This window comes from Etheostoma spectabile, unplaced genomic scaffold, assembly GCF_008692095.1.
Source record: "Etheostoma spectabile isolate EspeVRDwgs_2016 unplaced genomic scaffold, UIUC_Espe_1.0 scaffold00018343, whole genome shotgun sequence".
Taxonomy (NCBI): Eukaryota; Metazoa; Chordata; class Actinopteri; order Perciformes; family Percidae; genus Etheostoma; species Etheostoma spectabile.
Genome location: NW_022604216.1, coordinates 124716 through 145041, shown reverse-complemented (window position 1 = coordinate 145041; position 20326 = coordinate 124716). Strand labels below are relative to the sequence as shown.

The 20326-nt window shown below is 40.6% G+C and overlaps 7 non-coding genes across 7 annotated transcripts; 2 read left to right on the top strand and 5 right to left on the bottom strand.

The window, feature by feature from the left end:
• Positions 1 to 4630: 4630 nt before the first annotated feature.
• trnav-cac (transfer RNA valine (anticodon CAC)) lies at positions 4631 to 4703 on the bottom strand. Its single transcript has one exon. It is a non-coding gene; the product is annotated as a tRNA-Val (tRNA).
• Positions 4704 to 6039: 1336 nt separating this feature from the next.
• trnaw-cca (transfer RNA tryptophan (anticodon CCA)) lies at positions 6040 to 6111 on the bottom strand. Its single transcript has one exon. It is a non-coding gene; the product is annotated as a tRNA-Trp (tRNA).
• A 5461-nt stretch (positions 6112 to 11572) lies between these two features.
• On the bottom strand, positions 11573 to 11644 carry trnac-gca (transfer RNA cysteine (anticodon GCA)). Its single transcript has one exon. It is a non-coding gene; the product is annotated as a tRNA-Cys (tRNA).
• Positions 11645 to 14408: 2764 nt separating this feature from the next.
• On the bottom strand, positions 14409 to 14480 carry trnaq-uug (transfer RNA glutamine (anticodon UUG)). Its single transcript has one exon. It is a non-coding gene; the product is annotated as a tRNA-Gln (tRNA).
• A 1484-nt stretch (positions 14481 to 15964) lies between these two features.
• On the bottom strand, positions 15965 to 16036 carry trnaq-cug (transfer RNA glutamine (anticodon CUG)). The gene has a single exon. It is a non-coding gene; the product is annotated as a tRNA-Gln (tRNA).
• Positions 16037 to 16399: 363 nt separating this feature from the next.
• trnas-uga (transfer RNA serine (anticodon UGA)) lies at positions 16400 to 16481 on the top strand. The gene has a single exon. It is a non-coding gene; the product is annotated as a tRNA-Ser (tRNA).
• Positions 16482 to 17146: 665 nt separating this feature from the next.
• Positions 17147 to 17220, top strand: trnan-guu (transfer RNA asparagine (anticodon GUU)). The gene has a single exon. It is a non-coding gene; the product is annotated as a tRNA-Asn (tRNA).
• The last annotated feature ends 3106 nt before the right edge of the window (positions 17221 to 20326 follow it).

Genomic DNA, 20326 nt, shown 5'->3' with positions numbered 1-20326 from the left:
CCGCCCAAGCGCTTCATGGTGAAGCACAAAAGTTTTAGTTAAAGACGGCAATTTTGGTTTTACCAATTGGTCAAGCTCCTGCCAACGTGCAATATTCCCATGCTGTTACATTTTGGCTACGTTTAAGAATCTGAGTTTCCTTTTGGAGAGCACATTTGTTTTTCACAAGTACAAAAGGCTTAGCCAAACAGCAAAGCCCACCAAAAATAATTTTAACTCATAGGTGTTCCTTTCCACGGAAGTCTTTAGTAAAAGGCGAAAGAGAAACCAGAGTAAGTGCAGCCCACTTTCGAGAGCAGCCGAAAACCCCAGTCTTCCCAGTCCCAACCCTCGCGGTAATTCTCACTTGGTGTGCCGCATTCCAGATCCAAGGCCTCACCTATTCCCCCATTGTCACAGGGCCAATATTTTGTCCTTGCTGTTTTTCTGCCAATCAATAGTGCAAATCTTGCTACACTTTTGTATGGCTTTATCTTGCCAAGTATTAGATAGATAGATAGATGTTTATTGATCCCAAGAAAAATGTGAAATTCCGGTGTTAAAGCAGCAAAATCAGTCACAAAGCACAGAATATAAATATAAATGAAATACTAGGAAAAATATACATATATACAATATACATGAAATAATAATGTGAATAAAGTAAAAAAGAACATATATTTGAATATGTACAGGATGGGGAAACAATAATGTGCAACTGCTTAAATAATATTTTAAAATGTTAAAATGTATGCTACATGTAAATAAACCAAATTGTGCAGGTTGCATTAGTGCAGTAGTGTGGTGCCCAAAAGTCTTATCTAGCACCCAGTGATTGCATGTTAAAAAGTGTTATTGCTTGTGGTATGAATGATTTTCTGTAGCGGTCCGTGCGGCATCGAAGCTGTCGAAGCCTCTTTGAGAACCTGCTCCTCTGTTGGACCAGTGTGGGGTGGAGAGGGTAGTCAGGGTTATCCATGATAGATAACAGTTTGTTCAGTGACCTCCTCTCCACCACAGCTTCAAATGTGTCCTGTTTGCAGCCGATTACGGAGCGGCCTTCCTAATCAGTTTGTTCAGTCTGTTTCAATCGCTCGCTCCGATGCTGCTGCCCCAGCAGATGGCGGAGGAGAACAGAGCGCTGGCCACAACAGACTGGTAGAAGATCTCCAACATCCTGCTGCACACGTTGAAGAATCTCATCTTCCTCAGGAAGTAGAGTCTGCTCATCCCCTTCTTGTAAACATTCTCCTGAAGTCGATCACCATCTCTCTGGTCACGTTCAGCAGCAGGCAGTTCTTACCAGACCACTCCACAAAGTCACCCACCAGTGCTCTGTACTCCCCCTCCTGTCCATCCCTTATACACCCAACAACTGCAGAGTCATTAGAAAACTTCTGTAGGTGACATGACTCTGAGTTGTACTGAAAGTCTGTGGTGTATAAGGTGAACAGAAAAGGAGACAGCACAGTCCCCTGTTGGGCCCCCGTGCCACTCACCACCACATCAGACAGACACACAGTCAGACACAGTCCAGGCGGACAAACTGTGGTCTGTCTGTCAGGTAGTCAGTGATCCAGAAGACTGTGGACGCACCGGCACCCATCACCCGCAGCTTCTCACCAAGTAGCAGAGGCTGGATGGTGTTGAATGCACTGGAGAAATCAAAAAATGTGATTCTCACAGTGCCGCCACCGCCATTCAGGTGCAAATGAGCTCGCTGCAGAAGATAGATGACAGCGTCGTCCACTCCCAGACAAGGCTGGTAGGCAAACTGTAGAGGGTCCAGAGAAGAACTCACCTGCGGCCTCAGGTAAGCCAAGACCAGCCTCTCCAGCACCTTCATCACATGGGATGTGAGAATCACTGGGTGGTAGTCCTTAAGGCCAGATGGAGTCGACTTCTTGGGGACCGGGACAAGGCAGGACGTCTTCCACAGCAGCGGCACCCTCTGCAGGCTCAGGCTCAGGTTGAAGAGGTACTGGAGAACACCAGACAGCTGACTGGCGCAGGTTTTCAGGACCCTAGGGCTGATACCGTCCGGGCCAGCAGCCTTGCGCTGGTGTAGCCTCTCCAGCTGTCTCTTCACCTGGCCAGGTGTGAATGCAAAGCGGTGGGGGGAGCTTGAAGTGTCAGTGGGGGGAAGGGAAATGTGGTGTAGTGGTAGTGGGGGGAGTGGGTTGACTGCAGGAGGGCTGAGGGAGTGAGGAGGGAGATGTTGGAACAAAGAGGGTGGGGGGGAGGATAGTATAATGGACAGTATCTCTGCCTGTCACATGGAAGATCGGGGTTCGATTCCTCGACAGGGAGATTTTTCTACCAGCTAACCAATGCTACAAGTCCTTAAGGAAGTCCAGGCGAAGGCGTGGGCATACTCCGGAAAGTGGGCCTTGGCTCAAGCTGTGTTCAGCATGGGAGGAGAACTCCTGATCCGAAATGGGAGTATTTCCAAGCAATGGCAAGAGCACAACTCCTGGACATGAACAAAACGTCACAAGCCGCCGCATGAGTTGGGAGAGTGTAAAGTCTGGGCACCTTATAATTCCGTTTATGCTCTTTGCAGACTATGTGGTTCATTTGGCTTTATTCCACTGGGGTGAATCATGAGGGGGAAAGCGGGCCTTGGCTCAGGCTGTGTTCAGCATGGTAGGAGAGCTCCTGACCCTAAATGGGAATATTATCAAGCGATGGAAAAAGCATATTTACTGGACATGAACAGCACCTCACAAGGCGCAGCACAAGGTGGGAGAGCGTCAAGTCTGGGCACCTTATAATTCCTTTTCTGCTCTTTCCAGATTATGTTGTTCTTTTGGCTTCATCAAACAGTGATCTACAGCTCCCACTGGGGCAGATTGAAGCCCAGTGTCAAGCATTTGGAATCAAAGTCAGCTCCTCCAAATCTCAAAGCTCAGGATTTCTCCCATCGGGTTGGGAGTGTTGTGGAAGTTTCTGTTCAGCGAGGGAGGAATTTGTGATGAAGAAGAGTCCTTGTTGAAACAAAATAAACACAGGCTGTAGACTGGATTAAAAGTTTGGATATTTGGTGAAAGAGTTTAATTATTTTCTCGAGAGAACAATCAAACAAAATGACAAGAATGGCAGTTCACAATGAAACAGAGTAACAAGGTGACCCCACAATTCTGGTGCCCGCGTAACACTAGACAACTCCTTATATCCTCTCCTGCCCCAACAGAAAAACCCTATCATGTTTGGAAAAACACTTTGATCCTAAACAAAACAATTCATCTCATTCTACTTTTACGAATGAGTAAGAATTGAATAACCACACAGATAAACAGTCATTGCCTATGTAGAAAATCATTATCTATGTAATTTTCCCATCACAGGAGTCAATTGCTGTCCCAAGTGAAGACGTTCTTGTATCTCAAAAGCTTATTTCAAACAGTGAAACTTGTTCCAACACAAAAACCACAATACTACTGAAACTTTGGATGGTCGCCTCCACCTCTCACACAGAAGACGGGGGTTTTATTTCCCGATTGGGAGATCTATCTACCAGCTGCTAATTATTTTCCAAGGCTACATCGACACTACTACATCTGCCAGAGTAGTTTGGATACGAGGCCTAACCATAGCAAAAGATATGCAATTTTTAAGAATGTATTATAGTGGATGTACTCAAAGAAAGACAAAGGTTTTACAAAACGATTGAGAATGATCCTGCTATCAAAGATATGTTTTCAGTGATGATATGATCACCTACCTCAGGATCCAGTAACGAAGGCAGACAGCAGGAACCTAAGACGGATCCAAGAATGTAAACATCAACTATGAGGCAAGGAAGTTGAGGTTCAGGTAATTTAATTCAATTCAATTTTATTTATATAGCGCCAAATTACAACAACACTTATCTCATTGCGCTTTTCATAAAAGAGCAGGTCCAGACCATATTCTTGATGTTATTTACAGAAACCCAAAAATTCCCACCAAGAGCAAGCACTAGGAGAAAGAGGCAAGGAAAACTGAGCCAGCACTAACTATAAGCTTCATCAAAGAGGAAAGTCTTAAGCCTACTCTTAAATGTGGAGACGGAGTCTGCCTCCTGAACCCAAACGGGAACCTGTTTCCACAGGTGAGGAGCTTGATAGCTGAACACTCTGGCTCCCATTCTTCTTTTGGAGACTTTAGGAACCACAAGTAACCCTGCATTCTGGGAGCGCAGTACTCTGGTCGGGGTAATAAGGTACAATGAGCTCTTTAAGATAAGATGGTGCTTGAACATGAAGAGCTTTGTAGGTGAGAAGAAGGATTTTAAATTCTATTCTGGATTTTACAAGAAGCCAATGCAGAGAAGCTAAAACAGGAGAGATGTGATCTCTTTTCCTGGTTCCTATCAGAACACGTGCTGCAGCATTCTGGATCAGCTGAAGATCTTTATGGACTCTTTTAAGCAGCCTGATAATAAAGAATTGGAGTAATCCAGTTTAGAAGTAACAAATGCGTGGACTAGTTTTTCTGCATCATTTTTAGACAGGATATTCCTGAATCTCTGAATGTGATGACTACTGCACTGGGGAAACTTCGGTAGGCCTGGCCACGATTTAACATCAGGGAGATTTTTCCGTGAAGTTTCTAGAGAGTTTAACTTTGCAGAGTTTGACTGTGCGAAGTCAATACAAACAAAGAAATGTGTTTCCGCCCAGTTTCGAACAGGGGACCTTTCGTGTGTGAGGCGAACGTGATAACCACTACACTAAGGAAACATTTATTTTGCATATTTGTGGGAAACTGCACCATTTCTTTTCATTGCAAATGTTCAAAATGCTACAAAATAGAGATTTTAAACTAGATTCAGTCACAGATGCTTTGTCATAGATTTGAATGACAGCAAATATGTAGTAAACATAAATATTTCTACATGCATTGACTGTGGCCTAAATGTTGGAATAGCGCCACCTATTTCTTGATGTGCCAAATATTAAGCTTGGGCATTCCTCGTTAGTATAATGGGCAGTATCTCCGCCTGTCGCGCGGAAGATTGGGGTTCGATTCCCCGACGGCGAGACATTTCTACCAGCTAACCAATGCTACAAGGCCTCGAGGAAGTCCCGGCGAACGCGTGGGACTACTCGGGAAAGCGTGCCTTGGCTCAAGATGTGTTCAGCATGGTAGGAGAACTCCTGATCCTAAATGGGAATATATTCAAGCAATGGAAAGAGTACAACTCCTGGACATGAACATCACCTTACAAGGCGCAGCAGAAGGTGGGAGAGTGTCAAGTCTGGGCACCTTATAATTCCTTTTCTGCTCTTTCCAGATTATGTTGTTCTGTTGGCTTCATCAAACAGTGATCTACAGCGCCCACTGGGGCAGATTGAAGTCCAGTGTCAAGCAATCGGAATCAAAGTCATCTCCTCCAAATCTCAAAGCTCAGGATTTCTCCCATCGGGTTGGGAGTCAATTGCTGTCCCAAGTGAAGACGTTCTTGTATCTCAAAAGCTTATTTCAAACAGTGCAACTTGTTCCAACACAAAAACCACATTACTACTGAAACTTTGGATGGTCGCCTCCGCCTCTCACACGGAAGACTGGGGTTTTATTTCCCGATGGGGAGATCTATCTACCATCTGCTAATTATTTCCCAAGGTTACATTGACACTACAACATCTGCCAGAGTAGTTTGGATACGAGGCCTAACCATAGCAAAAGACATGCATTTTTTAAGAATGTATTACAATGGATACACTCAAAGAAAGACAAAGGTTTCTGCCAAGGAACAGAGCTACCTGCTCTGGGGGCAGGGGTCAGGAACCAGGGTAAGTGATTTAGAAAGGTATTAGGGATCGTGAATCTCCAACAGAAAACACTGCTCCAAACAGCTCTACTGTAGTCCAGCCTATACTCTGCTCCTGATTGGCTTGTAATCCTTACCTAGGTACTTTGCATGTGCAACTCTCAACAAAGATGGAAGAGAAGTGCGATGCCTCACTCTGTAACAAAACAGAGATGTGTTTCAGTTGATTGATGTGCCTTTGATGCTGGTATTCTTGCTGGGGGAGGACCCCCCAACATACTGAGCTACCGCCACCTACCAACGTTTGACCCTGACGTGATTTGAACACGCAACCTTCTGATCTGGAGTCAGACACGCTACCGTTGCGCCACAAGGTCTACAGACTATACTTGTACGGATCAAATTTCTTTTTGATTAATGCATCTACAGATTAACTTTCTTTTTGGTTAATGCATATACACTACCGGTCAAAAGTTTGGGGTCACTTAGAAATTTCTATTGCACTCCATTATAGACAGAATACCAGCTGAGATCAGTTGCATTGCTTTTTTAATCAGGGCAGCAGTAATCAGATTACATTATGTGCTTACATAATTGCAAAAGGGTTCTCCAATGTTTTTCTAGTTAGTTTTTTTTTAATGATATCAGATTACACTGTAAAAACTGGGACTGGTGTAAATTAATATTTAGTAATCAAACATTAGTAACATATACATAATAAAAAAGACTATTCATAGTTTGGAATCACATTGAGCTGCATTCAACAAATTTTAGGTATTTACTAATTACATTTTACTCAGTTCTGTTTGAATAAAATCACCTGTGAATCCTTAAGTAGATTTTAATTATATTTTATCAGGAAAGTCAAAGATGCAGAAAATTAATACATTTAACTCATTGGGAGGTCTTTGGATTTAATCCCCAAAGACTTCCGCTCCAGCTATTTTCAGCCACATGGACATCGGCATCCATTTCAGCTACTGCCATTTTCTCAAAGGTAAGACTTGTTCAATTATTGCATTTTACAACGAGTTGCTGTAACAGTCCAGTTGAACATTGTTTTGCATTGCTGCATGTTACTCAACAGTCCAACTTTACTGGTTGAAAGTGAAAATAAAGATATGTTAGCCTAACGTTACAGTGATTCTGACTAATGACTAAACGCGTGGCAATGACTGAAAAAGTAGTCGGTTAAATATCACAATTTAAAGTGAATTTTCCAAGTATAACGTTAAAGATAATGGCCTTTAAGATACAAGGTAACGTAATCTACTTGTGCCAATTTTCCTGGCATTGGCCTGGCCTCCACCCCTCCTCTGCCCTGACAAGCTAAATTAGCTAACGTCTATCTGGTACCGTGTTTGCTTGCGCTCTGGAGGGTGGTCCATGTTAAGTAATGTTAGCCGAGCAGTTTCATGTCTCAGTTCACTGTAACATACAATGATGAGCCAACGGGAGATGGCATATACTTTTTCAGTCTGTCTGGAGTATGCAGTCAACTTAGTCAAGCTGCGTCTGAGGTCAGTAAATCAGAGCAAGGTGCCGGATTTGCGGTGCCATAGAGGTTTTGTCCGTCTGTTTGCAACAGCAGACTTAACACAATAGCATGTCATTCTCCGTATATTAAAATTGTGTCAACAACGTGTCTCCAAAAAAACAAGGAAATCACTAATTTAGGCAATGACCCTTCTTTGTGTTTGTTTTTATTATGATATGGATCCCCCTGGGTCTGAAAAAAAATGTAAAGACCGTAATTCACACGAAAAAAGGATATGTACATTTATCAATCATTTGTAAATTATTTGCCCGATAATTTTTCAACCACTTATGGGTGGAAGTGAAGGTCAACCTTGTAGGCTTAAAAGACAAATAATAAAAACGTCACATCACTGGATATTAGTAATGTTTTTGTCAGGTTCTCTCTTCATTCTTATTTGCATACTACATGTTTCAGTGTTCCATCCATCTTTGACCGCTTATCCGGCTTATATCGGGTCGCGGGGGCAGCAGCTCCAGTAGGGGACCCCAAACTTCCCCTTTCAGTGTTCCCAAGCTTTAATAATTACTGCTGCAAACCACAGTTTTTATGATTTGCCATATTGTATGGTAGTAGGCTAAATGTCCTGTAAGTGTATCTGCCTAGTGTCACTGTGTGTCAGAGGCTACTGTGTTATTTAATGCAGTTTGGTAGGCCTACTTACTGGAAGTATAGTTCATTATATAGGTAGGTGTTATCATGGTGTGGTGGTCAGTCACAGACTAACTACTTTCATTGGAATAGCGTCTGTTTATTCTGGTGGCACACACCAGGCTCTTAATTACATTTTATTGTTAAATCTAGTGTAATTTTTAAGTTTTTGCTTGCTAGTGAACTTTTATCTTTTCATATTCTTGCAATCAGGCAGAGATGGAGGCAAAGCTCAGAGTAATACTTAGTGACCGAGTTGAGAAGTTGGTCCTTCCATCAGGAATCCCACCCACTGTGGAGGAGCTACAAACTGTTGGTAAGGAGACCTTTGGAATTTCTGAGGAGTTCAATCTTCAGTATTTGGACTCAGAATTTGAAGATTACTTTACTCTTCATACAAGTGATCAAATTAAACAAAAAGACACCATAAAGATTCTTCATACTGATCCAATTATCCTTAACTTGCTTCCACTTGATGAAAGTTTGGGCAGTTCCTTTGATCAACAGTCAACAGACTGTGACTCTGCATCTTCTGCAGAGTCTTCTGCTGGAACGTCTTCATCACAGGACACCATTATCCTGCCTAGGCGAAATACTACAGAACGATGTCAGCAAAGGCCAAAGCAGTTCCCCATTCCAGGGTTTGCGTACGAAAACTGAGATGTACCTTGAAAGAGCCACTGAAGACAACAAAAAGAATAGAACACTCCGAGGCTTCTGACATCTTCCACTCCAAAGGTGGAACCATGGGGTCCAGGTTGCAGGCCATCCTACTCAAGGTACCCTTAAATAATTATTATGTTTGTAGATTATTTTTGTAATCAAACTGCTGGAATATAATGAATTTATTCCCTTAAATCTACAGGAGGCAATGTTAGCTTGTGTTTCTCTCAGATAAAGAGAATGAAATAATAGCTAACATTTAAAAAAATTGTTAGTGTACACTCATTAGTCACTTTATTATATACATAATTATTCAAGTTTATATAATTTTTGTTGACATGGTCAGAAAGGTGTACATTGTATGTTTATTGTTGAGGTCATAGCTAAAAGCATTGCTATACTGGATGGCGTTGTACTGAAGTGTGTTTGTACTTCTTTGTACTGCATATTTACATACATGTGGGGTTGGAATATTAGTAAAACCTACGATTAGTCTTCTGATGATAATAATAAGCTCAACGCTAAAACTTATGTATTATTAACACCTCTGACCATGTCAACAAACACTAAACATTATAGCCATCATAAGGAAACATTATGGCAGAACAATTGTATTGAACTGCATTAAATTGTACAAATGCATGAATTTAAAGTGACCACTGAGTATACATTATCACTCTAACCAACTAATGGCACATATTTGAGACTTGCAAAATAGTGCTTGGACATATCTGATTCTGTTCCACAAAGTGCACAGACAAGGTCTGGGAAGAGTTTAATTTCTGTGGCAATTGAATGATTTGATTTGCAAAATTCTGCCATTATCTCAAATTTTTCTACGTAACTGAAGTGCATCATGTGCAACAGCCATGATAGCCCCAGGTTTGAAAACAATCTGGGAGTTGTTCAATTAGAACTTTCTCCTTCAACGATACGGTCTGACATAGCCAATGTTCTTGCTTGTTCAGGACGCTGATGAAGACGGTGTGTCGACAACATCTAAAATCTACAACATCAAGACTACTACGCCAGAGGGTCCTGATGGCATTGGTTCTCACTGCTCCACTGAAGGCCTGCTCTTTTGTCATTGGCTTTGCATTGAATCTTGCCTATCCCAAGGAGCTCAGGTACATGCTTGAAGTCTTCCAGAAAGTCCTCCTTGAGCTGGATTGTTTAAAGTTGTCACCAAAAGTGAACAGCCTCAAGAATAAGCTACTAGCTTAAGAAAAGGGACCCTGGCAGAATGAAAGGGAACAGTTAGGTCCCTGTCAAAACTGTCACGTGGTTCCCCACTCAATGTGGAGGAACTGCAAACGTTTACTTAAGGAGATCTTTGGAATTTGAAGATTACTTTACTCTTCATAAAAGTGACCAAATTAAACATGAAGACACCATAAAAATTGTGTACTCTGCCCTGATTGTTCTATACTTGCTTCCACTTGATGAAAGTTTGGACATTTTCTTTTTCCACTGTTAAGTAACTGAAAAATATTGATTTTCAGTGCAAAATTTGTAGAAATATCAAACCAGCCATACTTATTTTACGGGACTGGCATTGTGTTTTATTGTGTTATATTATTTTGCCATAGGCAGCTGTTACTGTACATTGTGATGCCTCTGTGTACACCAGGGATGCAAATTTGACTTGTGTTAATTGAGGAATTTGAAGAAATTGTTGTGATTGTTTAAGTGAGTCATATTTTAGCAAAAAGTAAAGCAGTAAGGCTAAGGGAATTACTTGACCTTATCCCAGACTCCATGTGATATTAATTATTACTTTTAGCTGTTAGAAAAAGTTAACGGCCCTGACAATTTCAATTGGCACATCAAAGAAAATGTAAGATTAATTGAAATGCACTAACAAGACTTAACCTTAAATCACATAAAAAAACACTGTGGATAATTGATGAAACCCCATTGAATGATTAAACCTTTATTAACAAGAATTCCAAATGCCATTATATTGTGTCCCTACTGTACACATACATGGTTTCTGCCTTTTATAGCCTCTCTCCGTGTTTTATTGTTGTATTTTGGCATCTTGCACTAAACAAAATGTTAGATAAACCTGTTTTGAAAGAAATTGACAAATGTTTACCTGCTGTTCTTATTATGAATCATGATTTATTAACCAAATTTAAGTTACCTGTGGCACCAAGAAGGCCTGATATTGAGTATATTATACATAGAAGAATTATGGCAACAAAGTGACATTCAATATAATTGAATAGATTTAAAGCAAATTTAAACCAATTAAAACTTAAATTTAAACAAATAATTTAGGTAAGGATAAATAAGAAACACAGTGTGAATGTGTTGAATTAGGCAACAATGTGGTAAAATATTAGTTAATGTAATTTATTTTATATTAGTGAATACAGCTTATTTTTACCCAGATATTTAGTAAATCTAAAGCAATTTCTCCAATATATTTAGTAAATCTAAAGCAATTTCTTCAATATATTTAGTAAATCTAAATGACTTTTGCTCAGATACTTAATAAACCTAAATTAATTTTTCTTGTGAAACTAATTGGATTTACTGAAAAATATTTGGCTATATAATTTATCATTTTGCATGCTATTACTAAATCCAACACAATTAAAGTTTTGCTTTTGTACTCATGTACTCAATTTTTTTTAATTAAATTTAGTTAATTTTTTCAATACTTTTTAATCAAAATTGTAGAAATTAAAATCTATTCAATTATATTACGTGTCACTTTGTTGCCATAATTTTTTTAAGTAACCAATGGTCACATTTTTTACGGTGTACTAATAATAGTAGCAGTAATAGTACAGGGCGTCTAGCAGGACCATGGCAGCAGCTGCATCCACTACTCAGGTGCCACCACAATCCAAGGAAACCTGACAAGGGAGAAAGCACAAGGGTTTCTGGAAAGAAGCAACATTAGTTACATGCATGCTTTTTTCAAGTATCATCAACAACAAGAACTATCATATAATGATAGGGTAGAAACATTCTTGCAGGGGCACCCAGATTTGAACTGGGGACCTCTTGATCTGCAGTCAAATGCTCTACCACTGAGCTATACCCCCACACACTTTATGTGGAATAAGACTATGGTGCATCAAAACAATGGCTGGGCCTCCACCATGTGGTTACCTTTGTTGGTAGGTGGAGTCTGACGGGCCTGTTGGGTTTAGAAAAAATAGTAGTTTGTAGCAGTTCTTTGTAGTAGTTCATGGCATAGCAGGGCACTGTGCGGCATTACAAGGCACAGCAGGACGTAGCAGGGCACCACAGAGTGTAGCAGATGAACATGGCATCGCAAAACGTGTAGCGGGACCATGGCGACAGCTACTACCCTGATTTCGGAGCCTCTCTGATCCAAGGGAACATGCTGGGGAAAAAGAACATGAGGACTCCGGGGAGTGACTCCCCAGAGCTAGGTTAGTAACACGCATTTCTGGGAATATTCAATTCTATGCCCTTACTATAAACTTTATGATTCAACAAGGTGCTGAAAGCATTCTTTAGAAATGTTGGCCCATATTGATAGGATAGCATCTTGCAGTTAATGGAGATTTTTGGGATGCACATCCAGGGCACGAAGCTCCCGTTCCACCACATCCCAAAGATGCTCTATTGGGCTGAGATCTGGTGACTGTGGGGGCCATTTTAGTACAGTTAAGTCAGGGGTTGGCAACCTGCGGTTCCGGAGCCGCATGCGGCTCTTTGATCCCTCTGATGCGGCTCAGCTTTTAAAAAATACTTAATGAATATTTAATTAAAATGTATTTTATTTTAGTTTGTACAGCAAATTAAAGACATAATTTCAGCTGTGGCCTGTGGCCTCCTCAACTGCCTGTGATGAATCTAAAGACTAAGGTGATATTGAACAAATTGCGCTGTTCTGCCAGTATGTAAACTCAACTGGGCCACAAGTAAAAATGATCCAGTTGATACCACTTAAAGGCCAAACATGGGGGGGGGGGGGTCTGTGAGGCTGTCTTGAATTGTTTAAGAGCAAGAGGAATAACCCCCCCCGGTGTCAGTGGTACAGACGGAGCACCGAGTATGACAGGCGCGCACAACGGCTTTGTGGCTTTGCTGCAGAAGTTGCTGGACAGGAAGTTGCTGACTTTTCACTGCATCCTGCACCAAGAAGACCTGTGTGCTCAAACATTTCCTCCGGAATGCACAGAAGTCATGAATGTTGTCATTCAGATTCTGAGCAAATTAATGGCGAAAGGTTTAATTCCCCGTCAGTTCCGTTCGTTACTGGACGAGCCGGGAACAACCAGAGTGGCTGGGTCTCGTAGACATGACAGCGCACCTGAACACCTGAACACAGCTCTTCAGGGTAAAGGATGCGCTGCCCTGTGTGTCCTTTACCCTGAGGACCTTTTTGCCATTTTAGCCAAGTTGACAGTGCTAGCCCTATTTTACCAAACCGTTAACCCAACGTTTTTTGTTTTTTTTCGGAGTTAAAAATGATTTGTTGCATGCAGAAATGTTATTTCATTTTCTCTGCAGTCGTTCATTGATTTCATAAATGTAACACAGTTTAGTTTGTTTATACATAGCACAAATGTGTTATATACAGTGTTATTTCATTTTAAATTTTAAAAGGGTTTTGTGGCTCCCAGTGTTTTCTTTACTGTGTGAAACTGGTCCAAATGGCTCTTTGAGTGGTAAAGGTTGCCGACCCCTGCACTAGACCATATGGGACTGACTAGATATTAATAACAGGGATTTCATGAATCAATTCATAGTCTGGCTGGAAACAGGCCTTCTCCTGAACATGAAAAAGAAGCTTCTTGTCAACAGGTTGATTTCTGTTAATAACAAACACAACTATAGTCAAAGAAAAAGAAAATATATATATGAAAAGCCGTCTTGGTTCATCTTTCCACTGTTCCTACAATCACCGATCTGGTCTGGTTGGAAACTAAAGGATCTAAACTAAAAGGATGTTCCTCTTTAACTAACAGGTCTATCTCTGTAGGATCCATCCCATAATGTTGTCACACACTTAGAATAATGATCTGAGTCTGTCAGCAACAACAACACAACCTTTAGTGGACCCTGACTTTACCTTTAATTAGGAGTTTAAACAGAGACACAACAGGAAGAATAAATCCATCAAATCAAGTCCCCAATAATCAGCATGTGGCCTTGTTTTATTTCAGGTAGTCAGCATGGAGCTGTTCCACATTCCCAGACATTAAAACAAGTCAATCATTGGCGTTATTCTACGAGTCAGATGAATAAATCAGCTGTTTGCTATTTGAGCTGCTCTGTTTCCTGCTGCTCCGTCATTCTTTAGTGTCTTCTGGAAACAGGTTGCTGTCCTTTATGTTTCTTTTGGATGACATCATCAGTGTCTTTGCTTTAGTCTGAAGAAACTCCAACAGATTTAAAACCACATGCAGTCACAGAAAATACAAACAGGGAATAGAAAATGTCAGACAAAGAATATGAAATGAAAAGTCCCCAAAGTAGGAAAATATAATGTCAATCTACCAAACAGCAATAACTGGAGAGCATCCAATTAAACATGGCCGACTTCCAGTATGTCGGTAATGAAGAGAGGAATGTTTGGACATATTACAGATTCATTTTATTTTTATTTAACCTTTATTTAACCAGGAACAATCCCATTGAGCTACAGTAACTCTTCTTCCAGGGAATCCTGCCAAGACAGACGGCAATAAGTTTCATAATACATAAAAGACAGGACAATGGTTCCATACTACACCACAAATCTCTATAGATACTACAACACAAACAAGATACTACAACACAAACAAAATACTACACTTAACTTAAGCCAATGCATACATGCAACTTAAAATCAGGTTCCACTGAGATTTGAACTCAGATCGCTGGAGTCAAAGTCCAGAGTGCTAACCATTACACCATGGAACCCTTAAAAGTGTTGCAAGGGTTTGCCTGGAAGTTTCTTTCATAATATCCACATGTATGCTATTGAAGGCACACAACAGTCACAATGAAGATGAAAAAGCAACAATTGCTTGCCAACTTAAGTCATTTAGTTAGCTAAGCGTTCAGAGGATGGGAAGAAGCAAGTCAAGAACAGGTTTTGAAGGACTTGCCACAGACAGTGAATACAGCAGTAGATATGTCTACTGTGTACAAACACATGGTAACTTTACATCTGTTGACAATAAAGATGCTCACAAAACGCTGCACTTGCAATTGCGTTTCTTGGGCACATTCATGTCCTCTTACATACAAAGAACTGATCAATTCTTTAATCGCGATATCATGTGTCAGACATTAGTTCCAGATGAAAACACTGGTTGTCAGAAGTGGGATTTAACCCACGCCTCCAGTGGAGACTGCGACCTGAACGCAGCGCCTTGGACCGCTCGGCCATCCTGACTGATCCAACAGATGTTCAGTAGGACCTGTTTAAAAAATTATAAGATAGTGAATTAAACATGTCACTCTATTGTAGGTTCTCAGTCATCCATGTCATAGTTAACAAGGGAAGGTTTCTCAACTGTCAGTCCAAATATATGGGTGTTCATGGAGACATGGAAGAAAGTCACCATTGTGGCAATGTGCTTGACAATGGCATGGCATTGCGTGTGATGTGAAGGGAATGTGCAATACAGGCCAAATCCTATGGTGGGAATCAAGATCCACCAATGTTTCTGTCAACAATGTCCACCTGAATCCAGAAATGTCCCTGCCAGATGGGAAATAGACTGACAATTGGGTCAACATTGTGCAATTATCTTCAAAATGTCCAACTGAGTCCACAAATAAACCAGCCAGATGGGAAATAAACTGATAACTGTCTTCATGGTCTAAACGTGTCATATATTGCCGTACAATTCCCACAATGAGTCCAGATGTGTCCGTTTTGGTTCTTGATCCATGCTATTACCCAAAAGTGCACACTAGGCCAAGGGACATTGGACTTGGTAAAAGGTCCTCCGCAGAAGTTTTGTCTCTCATCCAAGAGACTTCTTTAGTTTTACACACAGAAAGGGTTTGACACAGTGCCCACTCCCACCCATATCTGACAGTTGAAAGCTGTGGGGAAAGGGGGGTTCCAAGCTAATAGATCATTCAACAAGCAATTCTGATGCTCTATACTGGCCCATTCAGGATGAACACTGTATACTCTGACTGCAGCAACACAAGTTCAAATTTCAATGATAGCTTATTTTTATGGTGATTATGAGACTGAATACAAAGTTTGTTTCCCCATGCAACTCAAGCCTATCACTTCCAGTCAATACTGTCAAATTTGGAGCTCCTTCAGATTACATTAACAACCAGGTGACTCCTCAACATGCCCCCACCAACATAAGCTTACTTTAAACTAGATGTGGAAAGTTGAAAGGTTGAATGTTTTCACCTATGCTGGGCTTAAAAACAGGTTCCACCGAGATTTGAACTCAGATCGCTGGATTCAGAGTCCAGAGTGCTAACCATTACACCATGGAACCTTCGAAAGAGTTTGCTAGGCAGTTTCTTTCATTATATCTACATGTGTGATATTAAAGGCACACAACAATCACAACAATTAAAATATCACGCCCCAATATATTCTCGGTTTTGAGTCCTCGCCCCTACTATTTACGACATGGCCAGACGTAATCCGGCTAAGAAGCAGCATTTTTCACAGGTGGAGATTGAAACCCTGACATCTCAGTTTAATTTGCAGTAAAGTATACACCTACATGTAAAGTGTACCCATATTTAAATAAATACACGGTAGCAAAGTTTATGCAGTGTTTTTAATTTTACTCGTGTTTTTTTCGTGAGTCAGTGTAAATATTAGTGCAAATCAGTATTGCACTGCTTTCCAGGTTGTTGTGGCCGAGTGGTTAAGGCGATGGACTTGAAATCCATTGGGGTCTCCCCTCGCAGGTTTGAATCCTGCCAACAACAAGAGGCTCTTTAATTGTGGTCACACATCTCATTATAACAAACGGCAGATGTGCCTTCATGGACAACACTATAATATCAAATAGTTACTGGAAGCCACTGAAGCATCTCTGAGCATTCATTTTCATTCTCAATGCCCAGATGTGTTGCAGTTGATATGGCTTTGGTTCCCAGCCAGTAACTTTCTTTGAGTGACGTTACTTGCTTATTTTTTTTCGGGAAGTAACCAGAAAGGTTACTCTCCAACCCGGTTTGATAAAACATTAGATCTCTGTTATATCGCACAAATAAGGGAACATAACAATCAATCAAGCTGCCTCCATGAGGATCCACAGACATAGACATGTTCCACCACCCGCAATTAAGCCTGTCTCCTCAGCTTCTAGACGCCGCTGAATCACCTCGCATCTGCGTTTGTGACAGTTTCTCACAGTTAGCAAAGCTCACATAAAGCAAATGCTTGTGGCTTAAAGATCGAGCTCCCTGGAGTGATCCAACTCTGGGATTTATCCTTCTGCAGAAGACCATAGAGGCAGCTTCTCCAATTTCTGAGTAACAGGAAAATAGCCTGATAAGCATACATGTGCAGCTCAACCTCAAAAAGCTATAAAGCAAATGCTTGTGGCTTAAAGATTGAGCTCCTGCTCAGAAAACATTAGACGGGCACAGTCTCTGTGGCGCAATAGGTCAGCGCAGTCGGCTGTTAACCGAAAGGATGGTGGTTCAAGTCCACCCAGGGACGTTTGTTGCTTAAATAACCTGGAGGGAGCCAACTCTGGGATTTATTCTTCTTCAGAAGACCATAGAGCAGCCCAAAGATAACCAAAGTGCCCTTATGTCTATCAGAAGATACAGTTATGTAAATGTAGTGTATTTATATAGCGCTTGTACAACCATGTACATATTAATCTTTACGGTCATCAGAGATTGGAAGTAACAAAGTATAAATACTTTGTTAACGAAGTAACAAAGTACAAACACTTCATTACTGTACTCAAGTAGATTTTCAGATATTTTTACTTTAGTTTACCATTATTTTTTTGGCGACTTTTGACTTTTACTCCTTACATTTTAACATGAATATCAGTATTTTCTACTCCTTACATTTTACAAAATTGGCTCGTTACTTTAGTTTTGTACTAAGCTCGTCTATCAGGTGTGATTGTGAATAGCGGAGAACTGTAAGTCATATAACTGATGTTGTCAGTTGAGCCTGTGTTGTATTGGTCTGTAGTTCTGGCAAATTTTTTTAAAGTTAGCTTCTTTGTGTTTTCACCTGTTACCTAGGTTACACCTGTTACCTAGGTACACCTGGCTGTTTATACGATATAATGGTGATTGTTAAACCTCCTTGCTCATTAAGATAATGTAATTAATAGTGGGTTTATTGTTATTATTTACTAGCATTTATTATTCCTATGCATTGTGTATGGTAGCCTTTACAATGTTATTTATTTCTTTTATTACCACACACACAGCCATAGCAGAGCTACCCCCCCCCATGTTCATACTGATGCTTGATTGTAATAAAGCATCAACAGAGAGAAGTTGTCTCCGTCTGTGTTTTAACAGACGCACCTGGGCCAAGTTGGAAACCACAATCAGCTTTAAATCCAGTCCTAATCTAGTCCTCAATAATTTCAAATATTTCACGGGACTTATCTATTATTTTTTTGTCATCAACACCAATTGAATCTAATTAGATGGGAATATACACAGACTTCTCACAAAATCACAGCTAAATTCATATCTTGCTACTTAGACAGAATCTTATTAACCTGGAGTCCCAGTCTCTATCAATATAAATAGGCTATATGTTTTATATATGTTTTAGGCCTATTGGCAGACGGCCATTTAAAATGTAGCCAATGGCATATAAAGAATAAAGAATAAAGAGTCTTTTCTCCATGTCCACTGAAGATTCTCAGCAGCTCTCTAGTAACATCTGTCTGGTCCAAGTAGCTTTGTCATTAATAAGGCTACTTTTACTTTTATACTTTAAGTAAATTTCTAAGCCTGTACTTTGTTACTTTTACTTGAGTAAAGAAGTTAAATCAGTACTTCAACTTTTACCAGATTATTTTTAACACAATTTTCTGTACTTCTACTTGAGTACGGGCAGTGAGTATCTCTGCTAAAAAAAGGAATTTAAAAAATCATTGTTTGGAAATTGATCTTAATGCCTTAATTTCATAAAAAGGAAAAATCCAACTTTTAAGGACATCGACTGTGTTGTCCAGTGATGGTGGTATAGTTATAGAGCATAGGTGCCTTCCAAGCAGTTGACCCGGGTTTGCTTACTAGCCATTGCAGTAAATTTTGTTGTGTGGTTACTTTCTTTTATTTTTCAAGAAGTAACCAGAAAGGTTACTTGCACAACCCAATTTGACAAAATATTAGATCTCTGTTATGGTACAAATAAGGGAGCATATCAATCAATCAAGCTGCCTCCACAAGGATCCACAGACACAGGCAGTGCACTACGATTTGCACTTTACCCGTGTCTGGTAACTTCTAATAACCAATCAAAAAGTTTATGAACGTTTGTTCCAATAGGTCTGGCACTGAATTGCAGGTAGCTGTGGCCGAGCGGTTAAGGCGATCGACTAGAAATCCCATGAGGTCTCCCCGTGCAGGTTTGAATCCTGCCGACAACGAGATGTGTTCCTCAAGGGTGGAAGCAAAGACAGTGTTATCTCAGAAGTAGTGGAAGCAACCCATCTCCACCAATGCATTTCTCATCATTTATTTTCAGTCTGTGTTACAAGATCTGCAGTGATCGTTGTATTGTCCAGCAGAAAGGCAACAGTTGTGTTACTTTTCAACTATGATTTATACCATAGCAGTACAATCATTTTGCCCAGGTTTGATTTCCAGCCACCACAGTTGCATTTACAGGTTTTGAAGTCATAAACAACATTAACATTACATGTTTTACCCAGGTTTCTTCTTTTATTTAGTGATATTTCAATTTCCTTGCGGGAGTTATCCCAAAAGGATTAATAAAGATAAGTCTAAGTCTATCTCAGAAAAAAGTTTTAAAAAATCTGAAGATCTTCAGGGGATGTAGCTCAGTGGTAGAGCTCATGCTTTACATGTATGAGGACCTGGCATCTCCAGCAGGTATTATAGTAGAGTCTTTAAAAGAGCTGCAGAAGATATTACCTCCTGTGGTAATCTGACTGGTAGGGTTATAGAACGTAGTGGTAGACTAAGACCTCCTGTGACACAAACTAAGCGGTATGCTCTCTCTTTTATACCTCAGACTATCAGACAGCACAACAAGCACCTTAAAGATGAACTGAACTGGAATTTGAATAATGGTGATATAACAGATGTATTTTATTTCTTATCACTGGTACTATTATTAAAATGGGTGAATTTGTTAAAAGGGATAAAATGGCAAGTTGAAAGTGTTGTTTTTGTAACATGGGCGCCGCCATGTTGGAATTCCACAATCTACTACGTCACTGGCATGGTAAGCTACTCCGTGGCTAACTAGCACTAGCAGCGCAGCCATAGGAACACCATACAAAGAGTCGGATGCTAGCGGACATATGGGTGGGGAAACGGAAAGAAAGACGTCTAGGGGGGTCATAATGTATTGCCCCTGGCTGCAGTAAGGAACTGTATAGGGCTAAGGCAGCTGGGGTTACAACACATTTCCACAGGCTACCTTTGACAAGGAAAAAAACAGTCCTCAACTCATGGCTAGCATCTAGCTGCCTTAAAACGGGCTAGCCCTCCGACAGCCCCTGGATTTTGAGTCTAGCATTTTTTAGCGACAGACTATATGGAAAGCTGTGCTTCTGATACAACAGCGTCACTGGAGAGGTTAAGTCCAACAG